This window comes from Phocoena phocoena, chromosome 2 (genome assembly GCF_963924675.1).
Source record: "Phocoena phocoena chromosome 2, mPhoPho1.1, whole genome shotgun sequence".
Lineage (NCBI taxonomy): Eukaryota > Metazoa > Chordata > Mammalia > Artiodactyla > Phocoenidae > Phocoena > Phocoena phocoena.
The window spans coordinates 103,019,112-103,038,251 of NC_089220.1; positions in this window are offsets into that span (position 1 = coordinate 103,019,112).

The window sequence follows — 19,140 nt, forward strand, 5'->3', positions numbered from 1 at the left end:
CCCCACCCCCCCACCCCCCCATCCTTCTCAGCCAATTTTAACAACATACAGTGATGATGTTTTGAAGATGATTATAAAAGGAACTCTTTGCCATTTCTCTTTTTAAATGAGCTAACTCAAATAACCCTAATATTGAGAGCTGTCCAGATTTGAATTTCATGTTATTTTTAATATTTCAAGCCTCGCCCACTAAAGGACATTTTAAACCTTTCCTGAAACAAATTGTAATACAGTAATTGACTTTTTAAAGCAAACACGTCTGCTTGTATTAACAATATGGAATTCTGAAGATGTAGCACACTCTGTGATGCAAATTACTTCTTCACTTTTTACTAGTTTTTAAATACATTGAATTTGACAAGATAAAAATTGCATTTAAATGCCCCTAAATAAATTCATTCGTAAGTACTAAATTCAGTAGATCCCCTGTTAAATAAGACAGTCTTTCCGTTTAAAACCTCTGCCTGGTATATTGTAAACGAGGGAGGAACTAGGTAGGAAGGTAATTGTTTGTAGACTGTTATTTCCCCAGATTGCTTCTCATTACTGAGCCACTATTAATGCCATCTCTTTGGAATTTTCCACACCTTTGCTTGATATATTTTTAAATTTAATTGTTATTTGAATACTTTGGGATTCCATTAGTTGTGCTGCTAACCAAAATGTTTAACCTGGATTAAAAACTATGTTGGGAGAGTGCTGCTACACATAATTTATCACATTGTTGAGAAGGCAAAAGACAACAATATGACTAAATACCCAAACTGGGCTACCTAGTTACAGTTTTTACAGTGTAATGAATGCTGAGACAGGGGCTAGGAGTAGGGGCATAGGCGCAGCCTTTGACTATATGCCCATTAACTGCCGTTAACATTTTTTTTAAACTTTTTATTTTATACTGGAGTATAGTTGATTAACAATGTTGTGTTAGTTTCGGGGGTACCGGGGTACGGCAAAGTGATACACACATCCATTCTTTTTCAAATTCTTTTCCCATTTAGGTTGTTACATAATATCGAGCAGAGTTCCCTGTACTGTACAGTAGGTCCTTGTTGGTTATCTATTGTATTTATTTTTTATTTTAGATTTTTTTTTTCTTTTTGATGTGGACCATTTTTAAAGTCTCCTTTGAACTTGTTACAATATTGCTTCTGGTTTTTTTATGTTTTGGTTTTTTGGCCGAGAGGGATCCCAACTCCCCGACCAGGGACCGAACCCATACTCCCCGCATTGGAAGGTGAAGTCTCAACCACTGGACCGCGAGAGAAGTCCCTTGGTTATCTGTTTTAAATACAGCAGTCTGTACATGTCAATCCCAAACTCCCTGACTATCCCTCTCCCCTACCTTTCCCCTCTGGTAACCTTAAGTTCGTTCTCTAAGCCATTAACATTTTAAAAATCTGTTTATCAGTTTAGAAAAGGGGCGTGGTCTTTTGTTCCAAACACAATGTTGAATTTATCTGCAAAGTATACATTTGTCAGGTCTATAAGCTTTCATGTTGCCTCAGCAATGCTTTCTTCTAACTTGGTATTTTTGTTGTATTCCAAAAAAACTTTTTATGGCTATTAAAATTTGGATTTCATATAATTTTCACACGTCGTGAAATACTTTTTAAAATTTTGTCCAGCCACTTAAGGTTATGACAATGCTTAACTCACAGGCTGCACACAAACAAGGGGCAGCCAGATTTGGCCACGGTCTCCCCATCCCTATTCTAGTTATTATGGGGCAACCAGGAATTAGACATGGGGGCTCAGCAGGTGTTAAAGGAAAAGAAAAAAAGGACCAGAAACTTCTATACAAACATGAGGTCCTAACTGCCTCCTTTAAAAGTCTTTAGTGCAGAATCAGAACTACTCCCTTCCATTCCGGTTACCTTTAATGTTCATTTACAGCCTTTTGGTGACATTTTCCCTATTGAATATTGTTCTAAACTATTTTTACTCTAACTCGATTTCACTTGAAGCAAAATACGATGGTCGTGGGGAGGGGGATTGGTTGAAAATTGGATGTGATTTGTTCATTCCTGTTCTTCTGTAAAATGACTGTGTGTCCCCAGATCTGTTCTGGAAGGTTTTGCAGACACACAGCGTGGGTATTTAGTACTCATTTCTCACTACTCCAGAGAAGGCCATTGGAACCAACACCAGTGGGGCTGGAAAACTATGTTTCAATAAGCGCTTAATTGTCTACAAATTCCCCACAGGTAAAAGATGAGGAGTCTAAAATGTATTCGTCTCAATTGTTCCATTAACATTGCTGGAAACTTCCAAAAGACAGAAAGAGCTTTTTTATTTTTATTTTTTTAATGAGTCTGATTTAACCTGTATCACTTTGACAGCCACAGAAGCTTGCTTGGAAGTTTTAACCATATCCTAGCAGGTGCAGGACTTTGGGGGAGGTCATTCAATCTCTCTGAGCTGCAACATCTTTTCTGTAAAGCAGGTTCACAGCAAGTGCCTTGAGGACCTTGGGACATTGCACCGATGACCTGGGAACTCTCCTACGTGGGAAAAATGCACGTAGAAATGCTTTGTAAAAAGGATAGTGATTCAAAAATGTGGGGTTCCACATTTTTGTGGTAATTGCATTGCAAGTACCAAATAACTTTCACAGTTGTTTTTGCAAATGATACAAATTGGCACCCAAGGATGTATTGGGTGTATTGAGCACCTGTGTATTGAACACATGTATTGAGCACCGTGTAAGCATAGGAGGCAGAAAAGGATAAGTGGAGGTAAAATGGGCTAAAGAGTAGTGTAAGCAAACGCTGTTTGTGTTGGAACACGCAGCCTTCCTGGTGTGTGGCTGCCCGCAAAGCCTTGGCAAAGGAGACAGCTAAGCAAAAGGAGGGGACGGAAGGAGCATTTTATGCAGTGAGAAAGGCATTGTTCTTTCATCACTCCACATTTGATGACAACTTTTTTTTAATGAAACCTTCCTGCTCCAGCTTGGCGTACTGAATTTGTCTGAAACTTCCCCTGGCAGGATTTGTACGATGAGCACCTACTCCTGACTTCTTGCTGGGCATACACAGAGGTGCCCGAAGAAGAAAATGAACCAAAACCAGAGCCAAATGCTTTGAAAATCTCTTCTTATTGTTTCATTAGGTATGTTTAGACCTAATAAGATATGCAGTTGTTACATCTTATTACAGATTTCCTTGACTTCTGAGGTATAACTAAGTACCCATAAAACCTTCAAACTGTTTGTGTAGTATCTGCATTTTCTAACAAGTAAAAGGATTTAAACTGCAGATTTTAAGCATCTTGGATATTTTTAAATTCTCAGGGTATTTGTGCGAGATTGGTGAAGGATTCTGTGGGGAAAGGAGAAAACTGCCTCATAGATGAACTTGCCCACCTGGGAGTTCCAAGTGCAAATAGCCGTAGGATTTTGGAGTCTTAACGTTTTTTGTTGCAAGAAGCCCCCAAATTATTTGCCAGAGTGTATCTAGGTTAATACATATATTTGGCCAAGCTACCCAGGGCCCTGCTAAATTCCCCAAAGTTTTTCCAGTCAGTATACTTTTCAGATCTTGGGTGCCAATTTGTATCATTTGCAAAAACAACTGTGAAAGTTATTTGGTACTTGCAATGCAATGACCACTAAAGAGGTTTTGGGGTATTCTCATTAAACTGAGTCCCAGATATTTTTGCCCTCGTGATTTGTGTTGATCTGTTCTCTGTTGGTTCTAATTATCAATCAAGATGAACGACTTAGGCATCCACTTGGTGAAAAGCCTATTTATACATGTGATCAGGACCCAAGCTAAAAGAGCCTTCAGAGAAGTCTAACCTTGGAATGGACTATTTCCTCTGCTTGCATGTACAGACGGGAGGCACAGCATTGCTCTCTGTTTCTCAGTCTCATGCATATGTTGGGGGTTTACATGTAATTGGTGGTGTATGTGAGTGTGCACAAAAATATGGACACACACCCATACATATGTACATTTCTGGAATGACTACAGATCCATCTGTAACCGCTTCCTCTTCTAGTACAATATTTTTGATTTGAAGACTTTCATGTGGATAACATTTCCAGGGGGACATCTCTAGTTGCTGAGCTAGGAGGAAAACTGTGCCCCCTAGGGATCTGATTACAATATTTTAGTACGGTTGCTTCCCTTGGAGTTGCCACCAGCCTGCTCTTAACAGGGATCCACACTACGCAGTGGGCACTCAGTACACCTCACAGGAGATTAGGACACCTTGTGCATATGCATTAAACCACGGTCCTCTACTTCTGCAGCCTGCTGTACCCCTGGATGGCACACTGGCAAGCGTTCTCAAAAGCAATGTTTGCGGTATCAGACTGGCATGATGCCGCCACACATGACATATGCCCCTTAGCTGCTGCAATGCTCTTGGGAAGAAACTGGCCATCTAACAGAGAGTCTTTGAACTAGGAATTCAATGGCTTTGGATAGGCAAGAAATGTCTATCTGGGAAGCAGAAGGAAGGGGAAACAGCGCCAAGCAGCAGGGACAGTAATTTGTTAACAAATTCCGACGCTTCCATTCATCAGGGTATAACATTACAAAGGGGGGAAGAGCCTTTATTGCCGCAGTAACAGCAGGTGACATCACCTATCCTGTCTAAAGGAAATGCAACCTAAAACTGTGTGTGTGTTGAAAGGGGAGAAATCAATTTGCTTCATCAAAGACATATGATAGGTCTTTTCACTGAGTTCATTTGAGTCTGTGTGTGTATACGTTATAATATATATTATTTTATATACATAGTAAAAGGATCGTTTTATAAAAAGCCTACTCTCCAGTTATGTAGGAGAGTTAACAAAAAAAGTGTTATTAATGTACACTGACATAAGTTTTTTAAATCGCTGTTTTTTAACATTTGGAAGATAGCTCTGGGGGAATCTTGAAATCACACAAGCTTGTCCTTGGTAGATTGGTCAGATGTTAATTTGCCTTCAGGAATGAATGAAGCAGGCTGCACTTTTGCATGAGGGTCACTCACTAGTAAGCCCGTTTTTCAGTATGTAAAAACTTTAATTCTGTTTTTTTTTTTTAAATTCTTTCCCTTGAATCATTAAGAGCCTTTGAGACTGTCACAAAACAGTCTTCCTAATGTCCCTTAAAAAAGGCCAGGGAGCTTTGGCAATGAGTAGCAAAAGCCTTGAAAAGGTTTATACCCTTTGACCCAGTTATTCTCCTTCTGGGAACATACTGTAAAGAAACTAGTCTAAATACCCAGAAGTGTTTATGCACAAAGGTGTTAGTTACAGCAACCATAATAACAGGGAAAACTGGAAATGGATTCCTTTACTTTGACTCATTTTGGTTAAATGAGCTATCCTCTATCCAATGGATTATCATTCATTCGTTAAATATATTTATGCACTTCTATTTGTAAATATACTTACAAGTATAGATTTATATAATTACTATGTGTAATATATAATAATATTAATCATTAGTGTCTGTTTATTATATTATATAAATATAACATATTTATATTCACAAATTTATATTAAGAGATAATATGTAAATTACAATGTTAAGTTAAAATTGCGTGAGTGATACAATCTGTGTTAGGGGAAAAGGACTGCAGATCACTGTACTAAAATGTTAACTGCGTTTCTCTCTAGGTGTCAAACCATGGGTGAATTTCCCCACTTCTATTTTTCCGTAGTTTCCAAATAATCTACACACAGTAAGTGGTGATTATAATACAGAAGTAAAGTTTTGTTTTGCGATTAAATGGGCAAGCACATTTGCCACTACTGCCAGAGGTGGTCAGCAGAGAGATGGGAGAAGTTCTGGTTTATTATTTGATGATTCCATATTAGTCATATCCCTTTCAGGGCTAGGATTGGATCTGGGTGTTTTGGCTGCTCAAGGAAATCACCCTTCCATTTCTAACTCTGAATTAATCTTCTGCATAGAGAGCATCTAACCTGAGTCAAAATTCTCAAAGAGGTTCCCACGGGTACTGATCTGAGCTGGGAACATAAGACCCTTCTTCGCCCTTCATTACAGAGCTCAGTAGCCTGTGGATGAGAAGAGCCCTTCAGAGGAAGATTTGGGACGAAGTGAGCTGAAATGTTGAAGTGAGGTCTTTGGAGGTCAGCAAAGAAGAGGCCAGAATCCCCAGGGGATCGCTCTGCAATGACAGGACAAGATGATGCCCATGAGGAAGAGACAGGCATGGAGCCAGCAGGGTCCCAGGGGAGAGGGCTGGGGATGGGGGCTTGGCTAAGAAGCAGCTTTTGTCAGACCTGAAAACTGTACCTGAGAAGTCTGATGCATTTACGTTTCTTGCATTTCTTTGGTCTACTTCCTTCTGGTTTTCCCTTGGCATCTGATAACTGTCTTCAAGGCCAGTCTGTCTTGAGATGTTGCCTGTGCTGTAACCAGAGGCTATGTCCCTGCAGCGAGCCACGTGAGTTTAGTCCTGCCTGTCCTTTTGGGGAGAGCCAACTGGAAGCTTTTTACATCATCAACATTTGGCTAAGGTCAAAAGAACCTTTTAAAAGAAGGCTTTAAGTTACTTTTTAATTTACACTTAAAAATCCCATGGCCATACTTTGCTAGAAAATAACAAGCGTATTCTTCACTCAAAGTCCAAATTTCAGCTCAAGCTTGGGTCAAACTTGTAGAAGCACCTCTTCAACTCCTCGTTGGAAGCATCCTGAACATAACACGTGCAAGGGGACCAATCCTTGGTCCCCCATTTGGGATGTCATCTGCTTTAACAGCTCCTCTTTGTCTAATCGTGGCTTCTTCATTCCAGCCGCTGCCTTATGTCCTCTTGTGGGCGCTACCTTTATATCTCCCTGCTCCCACGTTTGTTTACAATTAGCTCTTTCCATCTTGCTGTCTGTAATCTGACCGTCAGAGTGACAGTGGTTGGACAGAAGCTCAAAATACAGATCATGTAACTCACTCTGATCAATAGTCAAGTCTGTCCCTTCCAACCCTCCACTCAAATAAAAAGAGACAGGCAGCAAGAAAATACATGAAGACAATATTAAAAAATGGTGTGCGGGGTGAGGTGGGTGAATTACATTTTTCAGAAACTTTTTCGAAATGAGACTGGCAATAATCGGCAAATTTTAAAATTTTGTGTGGTAAACTGTTTACAGTAAAAGCAAAATCTATGCTATTTCCCTTGGACAAATGTTACTTCTGGATTTCAAAAGTAACCCAGAATTCAAATGGAAAGAAAAAAGAATTTTAAAAATATACAGTTGTGACCACAGTTCACCGACTGCTGCGTTTCCTACTACAAATCACAGCTCATCTTACAGCCTTAACTTAGTGTTAAATAAGAGATGAGAGTTATTTGTAGAGACGTGGATGGACACAGAGACTGTCATACAGAGTGAAGTAAGTCAGAAAGAGAAAAACAAATATTGTATATTAACGCATACATGTGGAATCTAGAAAAATGGTACAGATGAACCAGTTTGCAAGGCAGAAATAGAGACACAGGTGTAGAGAACGAACGTACGGACACCAAGGGGGGGAAAGCGGGGGGCTGGGGGGTGGGATGAATTGGGAGATTGGGATTGACATATATACACTAATATGTATAAGACAGATAACTAATAAGAACCTGCTGTATTAAATAAATAAAATTCAAAAAAAAAGAGGTGAGAGTTAATTTAGGGAGCGATTGCAGTGGAAGCTCTTAGAGCAACAGTGATCGCGGCACAATTAGTCTTCAGTGTGTAATTGAGAGTAACTCCCACAGAACTAACTCACTGATGAATTTCAAATAAACGGACTTCAAAACTTAGAAAAATGGCTAATTATAAGCTAAGGGACAAAGGAAGGTGGGGAAAGAAAAGAAGTTGAATCTATAGGATTCAACTGGTGATGCCTTAAAATCTGGAATCACCAGGAGGATGTGCAATCACATACAACTGGGAGAGCTACCAACAGAGTAGGAATGGGGGGAAAAGGCCAATGCAGGACGGACAGAACACATACTGCTGCCCACCGATCACTGAATAGGCTCTGATCTGAAAATGGACAAGGACCAGGTGTTATGGGTGCCACCAGGCCAAAAAGCACTGAGGCTTACGTTAAAGGTATATGGCAAAGATCAGAGAGAGGCTTCAGCTTGGCCCATCTGGGGTTGAGCAGGCACGGGTACTGCTATGGGATGGGCCAGTGGAGAAATCAGCCTCTTACAGCACCCAACACACCGCTAGGCCGTCAAAGCTCTGAAGTTCCCCAACCAGAAGCATCCAGGATGAAGATGCACAGGCTGCACGCAGACAGCCCTGGCACAAGCTTCTGGCAGCTGCTCTTTCAGCAGCTGATACAAGGGACCAACTCCCAATTCCTCCCTCTACGTCTAAACATTTTATAGGGTTGGGGAAGCTGCCCTTGCCGCTGACTCAATGGAAGACAGAAGAGGGCATTTCCTGTTCTCCAGAACAAGCCCAAGAATGAAGGTCTTAATGTTCCTTCTTCTGCCCTCCCCAGCTGGAGAGTTTTTCCAGCGGCTCCAGCCATGGGTAACCTTATTTAGAAAAATCTGGAAGTCACATTCACTCCTGAAGTGCCCACCAGTCAGAGGGGGTGCGGTACCCAGCGAAGCTGGGCATCCACAGAAGCCCCAGAGCAACACCCAGAGCTCCAGAAACCTTGAGGCAGTCTCCTTCTTGATTTTGGTAAATCTAAATAAACAGACATCTGCCCTCCAGCCAAGAATCTCACTTTGTTTGGGGACACCTACTCCCCTACTCCTAGAGGAAAATACTTGTCCTAGCCTTAGGATCTATACATGACTATGCTTAGCTTTAGTGTCTCAGCTTCTAGTAATAGAGCCCCTGTTTCTCTGGGAATGAGGTTTACCTACCCCCACCCCCAGCCAATGATGGACATGTGACTCAGTCCTCCCAGGGTTCCCCATCCCTTTGGTCACCATGATTGTTTCAGGGATATGCACACAATCCAAGCAAGGCCTGCCTGTCTCCATGAGACTTTTTAATATGGATACTGGGAAAGACAGGGGGCTTTCTTTGTTGGGTCATGAGATAAGAGCACGAGGTAAGCCAAAACCTGCTGGGAGCCATTTTCTCCCTCATGCTGAGGGGCCTGAGAGTAAAGCCAACACAGAAGAATCAGAAGAGAGATAAAACCCTGGCAACACCATTGAGACTCAGGGTCCACCCATGCCTGAAGCCAGTACACCTCTTGACTTCCCAGCTACTCCAGCCAATATATTGCCTTTGGGCTCAAGCTGCTTTGAGCCGAGTTTCTGTCACTTGTGTCGTTGAGAGTCTAGGCTACAGCAAAGGGAGAATGGGGTCCACACCAGATTTTGTATTAAGTCCAATCTGTACAGTTATATATGGGGTCATATATTCCTACAGAAGTGCATGTGGGTTGGAGAAGGGGAATAATGGAGGGCCTTGACCAATTTTTTTGTTCTGTAACTCAGGCTTAGGAAAAATGGTTCTTCTGGTAGTTGGGTGTGTTCCTTGAGAGCAGGAACCACGTTTATCTTATTTTTTTTAATTTTTATTTTAAACTGGAGCATAGCTGATTAACAACGTTGTTTTAGTTTCAGGTGTACAGCAAAGTGATTCAGTTATTCATATACATGTATCTATTCTTTTTCCAATTCTTTTCCCATTTAGGTTATTACAGAGTATTGAGCAGCATTCCCTGTGCTATACAGTAGGTCCTTGTTGGTTATCTATTTTAAATATAGCAGTGTGTACATGTCAGTCCCAAACTCCCAATCTATTCTTCCTCCCCAGCCTTCCCCGCTGGTAACCATAAGTTCATTCTCTAAGTCTGCGAGTCTGTTTCTGTTTTGTAAATTTGTTCATTTGTATCATTTTTTTTAGTTTCTGCATCTAAGCGATATTATATGATATGGCTTTCTCTGTCTGATTCACTTCACTTAGTAAGATAATTATCACATTTATCTTATATATCTTAGTTTTCTCAGAACATAGACAATGTGCAAGAATTTGGCTGGGTTGGTTTTACTTCTAACGGGAGAAATAATGATGAAGCAATTAAGTACAATACGTTTGGTTATTTTTGCTGAGTTTCCTCTATGTGAAGCCCATCCGGAGTTTGGGGATGTGTCCTCTGAAAGCAAACCCTGAAAAAAGGACTTGGGCTCAGGCAGTCCATTTGGGAGGAGACACAGGGAAGAGAGAAGAGACAGCGGGTGTGTCCATGCGCTGAGCTGCTCAGGCAACTGAGTTCCATCCCACCGTGGAGCCTCTGAGGGACATATGAGCACGCCTCAGAGATGCACCACCTGAGATGGCAGGCTGAGACATTTATCCACCGATGGGGGACCCACACTTACGGAGAGGTACCTTCCAGAGTACTAACCTCCCATCCCCCAACACACACGTGTGCAAACACACACACTTTGGATTGCACCTGTGTGTGACTGAGGGGCCTTCTGCACATTAGAGAACACTGAGCGGAAACGCTGCAGTACCTACAATGGCGTATGGAATAGTCTGCTACAGCTGTGCTAAAACCAGACAGGCCGGGGGACATGCGATGGCGAACAGCATCAGCTACAGGTGGTTAATATTTCTAACAGCATTGGAGCTCAGATACCTAGAAAGCTACACGGCATTACTGCTAGTATTCTAGAAAGAAGGTTTTAGGATATCTCATGATCTTATAAAGGCCATGTGTAATGTCTTCCAGGTCTGGTACAGGTCCCACAGTAAATCTGGGGAGGTACCCACATGACCTGGTGTCATTGTGCCTTTTTTCCAATTGTTCAAGCAGCACTGGACCACAAGCATCGTGAGGGCAGGGGATCGACTGGGTTCGGTTCACGGGCATATCTCTTTCTAGAGCATAGTTCCTAGCATACAGCACATGTTGAATAAATATCTGTTGAGTGTATTAAACAACAATACATGTTTTTTAAGAAGTATTGCTTGGGGATCATGTATTATCTCTAAGAGACTTCGGGTTAGCTGGTCCTTTATGCTACATCATTGTTCTGGGGATGAATCTTAAGGCCTGAGCTTTATAAACATTGTTTACCATTTGAGTTAGGTCATAAGTACCACAGGAGTTCAAAAAAGAAAATAATAAGTTCCTAGGCAGCAGGAAAGTAGCATTGGGGTGGGCCTTGAACAAAAGCAATAGTGTACACAAGTGGATGGGAAAGTGGGATTTTTCACAGGAAATTTGTCAATCAGAGACCACACACAGTAGCAAGTCCCTCATTAAGATAACCAGAGCCTATCGAGAAGAAAATTTGGGAAAAAATTGCTGGAAACTTCTTTCCTCTACTTCCCATATTCGTGTAAATTGTTTTTAATCCCAGAAAGCAGCAGCAAAGGAAAAAAAATATTCATTCATTCATTCATCCAATCAATGAATACTTGAGTCCTACTATATGCCAGGCATTATGCTTCTGAGGATGAAGCAATGAGCAAAACAAAAACAATTCCTGTCCTCAGGGGACTTACATCCTGGTACGGAGCTCATGTAAAAAGTATACAATAATAAATTGTCATGGTAGCTATAAAGGCAATTACAGGGAGCTATAAGAAAATATAAGGAGCATCTTCCTTTTGAATGGAGGTTCAGGGAAGGTCTCTGAGCAAGAGACATTTACAGTGAGATCTAAAACATCGATAGGAATGAGCTGGGCCCCAAGGAAGGAGATTAAAACATTAAGAAGCAGCATCTGCAAAGACCCTGAGGAGGAAAGGACTTGCCAATTTCAATGAATTAAAGGAAGGCCAGTGAGACTGGAAAAAAAGTGAATGAAAAAGTGAGGAAGGTAAAAGCAAAGGAGGGGTGGAGGGCATGAGAGTGAGTGGGCGGTCTTGGAGGTCATACTGAAGACTTCAGATTTTTTTTTTTTGGTCACGTAAGTGTTATTTTTAATTAAAGTATAGTTTATTTACAATGGAAAGGAAGACATAAAACTGTCACTGTTTGCAGATGATATGCTATACATAGAAAATCCTAAAGACACCACTAGAAAACTATTAGAGCTCATCAATGAATCTGGTAAAGTTGCAGGATACAAAATTACTACACAGAAATCTGTTGCATTTCTATACAGAAACAACAAAATAAATATCAGAAAGAGAAATTAAGTAAACAATGTCATTTACCATCACATCCAAAAGAATAAAATACATAGGAATAAACCTACCTGAGGAGGCAAAAAGACCTGTACTCAGAAAACTCTAAGACACTGTTGAAAGAAGCTGAAGATGACACAAACAGATGGGAACAATATACCATGTTCTTGGATTGGAAGAATTGCTATTGTTAAAATGATTATACTACCCAAGGCAATCTATAGATTCAAAGCAATCCCTATCAAATTACCAATGGCATTTTCACAGAACTAAAACAAATAATTTAAAAATTTGTATGGAAACTCAAAAGACCCCAAATAGTCAAAACAATCTTGAAAAAGAATAAGGGAACTAGAGGACTAAACCCAGGCATTTATTGTCAATTAATCTATGACAAAGGAGGCAAGAATACACAATGGAGAAGAGAGAGTTTCTTCAATAAGTGGTGCTGAGGAAACTGGACAGCTACATGTAAAAGAAAGAAAGAAATTAGAACATTCTCTAACACCATATACAAAATAAACTCAAAATAGATTAAATACCTTTAATCAAAATAGATTAAAGACCTAAATATAAGACAGGATACTATAAAACTCCTAAAGGAAAACAAAGGCAGAACACTCTGACATAAATCGTGGCAATATGTTTTTGGATCTTGGATCCATCTCCTAGAGTAATGGGAACAAAATAAAAATAGACAAATGGGACCTAATTAAACTTAAAAGCTTTTGCACAGCAAAGGAAACCATAAACAAAACAAAACAAAAAGACAACATACAGAATGGGAGAAACTACTGCAAACAATGTGATCAACAAGGGATTAATTTCCAAAATATATAGGCAGCTCACACAGCTCAATACCAAAAAAATAAACAACCCAGGGCTTCCCTGGTGGCGCAGTGGTTGAGAGCCCGCCTGCCGATACAGGGGACACGGGTTCATGCCCCGGTCCAGGAAGATCCCACATGCCACCGAGTGGCTAGGCCTGTGAGCCACGGCCGCTGAGCCTCCACGTCTGGAGCCTGTGCTCCACAAAGGGAGAGGCCACAACAGTGAGAGGCCCGCGTACCGCAAAAAAACACAAAAAAACAAACAATCCATCAAAAAAATGGGCAGAAGACCTAAATAAACATTTCTCCAAAGAAGACATACAGATGGCCAACAGGCACATGAAAAGATTCTCAACAGTGCTAATTATTAGAGAAATGCAAATCAAAACTACAATGAAATATCACCTCACACCAGTCAGAATGGCCATCATTAAAAAGTCTGCAGGGCTTCCCTGGTGGCGCAGTGGTTGAGAGTCCACCTGCCAATGCAGGGGACACGGGTTCGTGCCCCGGTTCAGGAAGATCCCACATGCCGCAGAGCGGCTGGGCCCGTGAGCCATGGCCGCTGAGCCTGCGCGTCCGGAGCCTGTGCTCCGCAACGGGAGAGGCCACAACAGTGGGAGGCCCACATAGAGCCAAAAAAAAAAAGTCTGCACATAATAAATGCTGGAGAGGGTGTGGAGAAAAGGGAACCCTCCTACATTCGTGGGAATGTAAATTGGTTCAGCCACTATGCAGAACAGTATGGAGGTTCTTTCAAAAACTAAAAATAGAGTTACCATATGACCCAGCAATCCCACTCTGGGGCATATATCCAGAAAAGATGAGAACTAATTCAAAAAGATACATTCACCCTAATGTTCATAGCAGCACTATTTACAATAGCCAAGACATGGAAGCAACCTAAAGGTTCATCGACAGATGAATGGATAAAAAACACGTGGTATGTATACATATGATGGAATATTACACAGCCATAAGAAGAATGAAATAATTCCATTTGTAGCAGCATGGATGGACCTAGAGATTATCATACTAAGTGAAGTCTGACAGAGAAAGGCAAATGTCATATGATGTCACTTATATGTGGACCTTAAAAAATGATATAAATGAACTTATTTACAAAACAGAAATAGACTCACAGACATGGAAAACAAACTTACGGTTTCCAAAGGGGAAAGTGGGGGGGGGGGAGGGATAAATTAGGAGTTTGGGATTAATATATACACACTACTATATATAAAATAGATTCACAACAAGGATCTACTGTATAGCACAGGGAACTATATTCAGTATCTTGGAATAAACTATAATGGAAAAGAATCTGAAAAAGAATATATATGGCTTGAAGGTGAGCTGAGGATGAAGCAGGGAGGTCAGTGAGTGCGCATCTCTGTGGTTCAAAACATGACCATGGTAGGACTAGCGCTGGGGCCAAGGAGATGGAGGAAAGTGGACGTATCTGAGAGGGATTTGGGTGTAGAAACGACAAAATGATTGGATGTGGAAATGAAGGAGAGGAAGGATGCAAGAATGACTCCTAGATTTCTGGTCCAAGCATCAGGAGGGTGGAGTTGTCAGTAATTGAGATGGGAGACCAGGGGAATGGCAGTGGGGTGGTGGGGTGAGCAAGGGTTCAATGTCGACATACTGTGAAGTGAGATGACAAGTAGGGAAATCTTGCTAATGGCCTGGAGCTCAGAAGAGAGGTCATGTTCGTTTTAATTATTTATTGGTTTTATGGGAATTCCAAAATGTTCTAGGTTTCTAACAACCAAGAATTCTCATAGGAAAACGATTGTGTGTAGATTTTACTCTTGGGTTTGGTTTCACACTGTTTCACGTACGACAGCAAGGCTCAGTCAACTCTTTCCGGGACTCTCCCTTATAATGTAAGTCCTTTAATCACAAATAACTAAACACCATCCCTTTAATTTTCCCCTGAGTTGGCGTCTGATACACAATTCATTCTCCTAGAATCCTCACCGAGTTTCCAGTGTTGGCACAATCACGATACACTGCCAGAAAAAAACTGGAAAAAATACACCAACATAAACAGCAGCTATCAGTAGATGGTCAGATAATGAATGATTTTTAGATTCATTTTCCAAATTCCCAAGTGTTTGATTAAAAACACATGCTTTAAATGTATGATATGGCCTTGAGATACGGCACATGTTTCTAGTTTATGTTCTGATTAGAAAATAAAACAGAATTATTAGAACGCTAAGCTGGAACTATTAAATTTAGTAGCACATTTGTTGAATGAATGAGTTGTTTTCATGAATAAAGAGTGGCTTGATCTCTTAAATTTTACCTTTTGTAGTGGTAAATTACTGCCTTAATATCTCCCTACTACTTTATTTTTAAGCATTGGCACATTCCTTCCTATTCTTTCTACCTAAGGAATTATAAGAAGGTTTAAGGAAGGAAAACACCAAAGATACTTGTGTGAGTGTGTGTGTGTGTGTGTGTGTGTGTGTGTTTATATATACATACGTATAGAGAGATGTATACGGATACAGATAGACGTATATTAATGTGTATGTGTATGTAAATGTGTACATGTATATACATGTGTGAATATGTATACTAATTTCTGCACACAGTCATTTGCAATCTGACACATAAAAGAGTACTTTACAGTGTTTATAGTAATCATTTATGGCTGTTCACACGGTATCCAAAAAATCCAGTAAGCTAATATTAAAAACACAACAAAAATTATTGCTCAGCATTGTTTAAGCAAAGCAACTGGCATGTCGCCCCTCCTTTTCATCCAATTGCTCTTGTAGCATTATTACCTTGCAGCATCTGAGCTTCTACCCATCAGCGTCACCCGTCTGCAATAGCCCAATTAATAAGCTCATCTGTGTAAGGGAGTAGAGTCTACACAGCACCTTTCCTGACATTCTCTCACTCAATCCTCTCCAAACCCAGTGAGACAACCAGCAATGCCCACCCACCGTCGCTCTCAGCCTCAGGTGACTGCAGAATGGGGATATGCTCTCTACCCCACAGAGTGGTCCCAGCAGCAGGACAGTGTGGTTAAGTACAGTCTTTGACGTAGAAAAGACCTGGGGTCCAACCATCACCTCTGCCACCGACTGGCTGTGTGTGCGTTCAGGCAAAGTACATCCTTCCCTTCTGTTTCCAGTTCTTTATCAGTAAAGGCGGGGTGATTCCAGAGATGCTGATAATAATAGTTATCATCAAAGAACAGAGATGGCCTGTGCCTAGCTTACAGAAAGTGACAGATAAATCATGGGTATTGCTATGCTTGATCAGGAGTACCTTGAATATAAGTCAATAAAATAGTAGAATCGCATCATTATTTTATTAAGGAAGACACTAAAATGCTGAAAGAATAAATGATTTATCGAGTGGTCATAAGGCTATTGAGTGGCAGTGGTCTCACTAGAACCCTTGCTTCTTACTCCTGACCTCTCCCTTCCTCTTCCAGCCCAAGTCCAGGACCATAGCTGCATAACCTACTCACATGTGAGTTCTTAAATATTTGGTGGGATTGTGGTAACTTTCCAAGTGATCCAATTATCTCCAGCCCCACAGTCAAAACAGATAACACTGGGGGTTCCTCCCTTCTCACTCTACCCCTCAATGAAGGGGTAATGGGAAATTCACTAGATTTTCCTTCCCTGAAATGGTGACGAGGGGTACTAGCTATTGGCTATTCACAAGCAAAATGAACATCCTAGAAATAGGTTGCTGCTAGTGCCGAAAATCAGGTACTGTTTCTTCCACATCTCCCACTATTATCAGTAAAAGAGGGTGGGCTTGTCATGGAAGCCTTTGCTTTTTAATCTATATTTGATGAAACATTATTTTAGAATCAAAAAACCAAACAGTAGAAGTAATGGTTTGGCAATCGTTCTAACGGAATATGAAAATGCTACTAATTACTTGTGCAAATGAACCGTTAAAAAATAAAACACTGAACATCTTTTCCTGCCAGACACTTGGCAAAGTACTACTTACAGATATTGTGAAATAGATATTGCCACCACTGTTTTATGGATGAGAATTCTGAGGCCCTGAGAGGTTAGGAAACTTGCCCAAAGACACATTCAATGAGTGACAAATCTGGCATTTGAACCTAGGTCACTGACTTTGAATTCAACAGTCATCCCATTTGATCACAACTGCCTTTGAATGTGACCAGGATTAGTATTACACATGTGTGGGGACAGTCTGGTCCATGCTGCATAAGGATACTCACGCACTAGGAACAGTGTGATGTGATAAAAGAGGACCAGGCCCAAGTTAGGAGAACCAAGCCCCCTCTCCACCTGCCGTAAATGCCATTAAATGTGTGCCCTTAGAGAAGTCACTTGAGCACCAAAAGCCTTAGTTTTCTTCTGCTGGACCAAACTACTTCAAAGTCTCCTTTATTTCTAAAAGTACTGTATATGGTTCTGTTTGCCTCTATTGATTTAAGTTTTACATTTGGCTCCTGCACTTTATTGTGTAGATCTGTAGGTTCTGGAAAGAGTCAGTAATTTGGAAACAAGCAAATTAACTTGGTCCGAATAATATGCGAAGCTTCAAAACACTATTGAGGCTTTAAATTAAAAGTCAACACAAAATAGCAAGAGTGTGAGGAAACTGGTATTCTCATATTATTGGAGGGTGGGTAGATGAGTACAATTTTTTAGGGCAATTTGACAACTTCTATAAAAATCAGACCCAGAAGATCCATCTCCAGGAATTTATCCTATAGCTGTAGAGGTATGCATAGAAGGATATTCTCGGCAGCGCCGTATACGAGTGCCAAGGATTAAAAGCAACTGATGAGCCCATCAATAGAGGACTAGTTAAATAAATTAAGATACACCCACAATACATAATACCATGGAGTATTATGGAAAATGGGGCAGATGAGATGTACTAATATGGAAAGCTCACAAGATATATTGCTAACTTTTCAGATGCTGCAGCTACTGGGGTATGCCGTACGTGCTCGTATGAGCAAGCAAGACCATTGGAAAGACACAGAGGAACCTAGTAACTTACAGTCATCTCTGCAGACAGGAGATGAGGGTCTGGGAGACAGAGATGAGAGAGAGTTTTCCTGTTTGGTAGTGTTTTAATTTTTTTTTTTTTTTACCATGCATATGTATTGCTAATTGGATGGGTGGAGGATGGATGTTTGGATGGATGGATGGACAGATGAATGGATGGAGGGAGAGAGAAAACAAAGTCAAGAGAAAACTATGCTTGTTACATGAAATCAGAGCAAGAAACAACTTGCTCAGACATATATACAACCTCTAATCCAGACCACGTTTACACAGCACAATCATACACCTTGTGAAGCAGCAATAAAGACAGCAGTATCTTCCCTGTGAGTACTTTATGCACAACACTTTCCTTAATCTACACTCCGACACCCGAGGCAACATAACTGCACATAAACCTATATCCTCCTCACAGATGGAGATAAACTGAGGTTCAGGGAGGGGAAGTAACTCACCCAAGGGCACGCAGCTTATGAGAGACAGCATCAAGTTTTGAATCCAGGCTTGCTGATTGCGAAGCCAACCCTCTTTATCACTGACTGAAACTGATGGTGATATTGCAAATAATCACAATAGTATACAAAGTGGACTGTGCCCATTGTCAAACTATGGAGAAGTGTGTCCAACAGCATTCACTCCAGGTTTTGCTTTTCACCAAATAAAAGGGCTGGATTCATCCCAAATTTCTCTGGAAAGCCAGGAAAGCTGTGCTTTGTCCCTAAATGGCCAGACCCACAGTACACAGAGTAAACTCCTTCAATAAAGTTCACCCTGTTCCTCATCAATTCCCCTCCTTGTCACCTCTCAGGAAAGACCGGGGACAGGCAGCCGAGTGGGCCAGGCCCCTCTCTGATGCAGAGGTCCAAGCTCATTCTGACAGAGCGCCAAGGGCTTTCAACTCTGAAAGTAGTCGTTGCCAGCTGGACAGCTAATCATCATTATTTCCTGGAAAGGCCCTCTGGGACCTTGAGCATAAAAGAGCCTGTTTCTAACCCGAGGATCCGCTGTGGTCTGTGCTGTACCCACAGGGAAGCAGCAGCATTTGGGGTATCAGGAAGCTACTGACATGGGTCTGAAATGACTTTGAAAACAGCAGCAACGAGAAAGCCCTCAGCTGTCTCCAGGGATGCAGGCAGCGACAGCATCTCACTAGCACCATTACGGCACTCACCTGAGCTTTGCAGGTGCAATGGCATCAGCC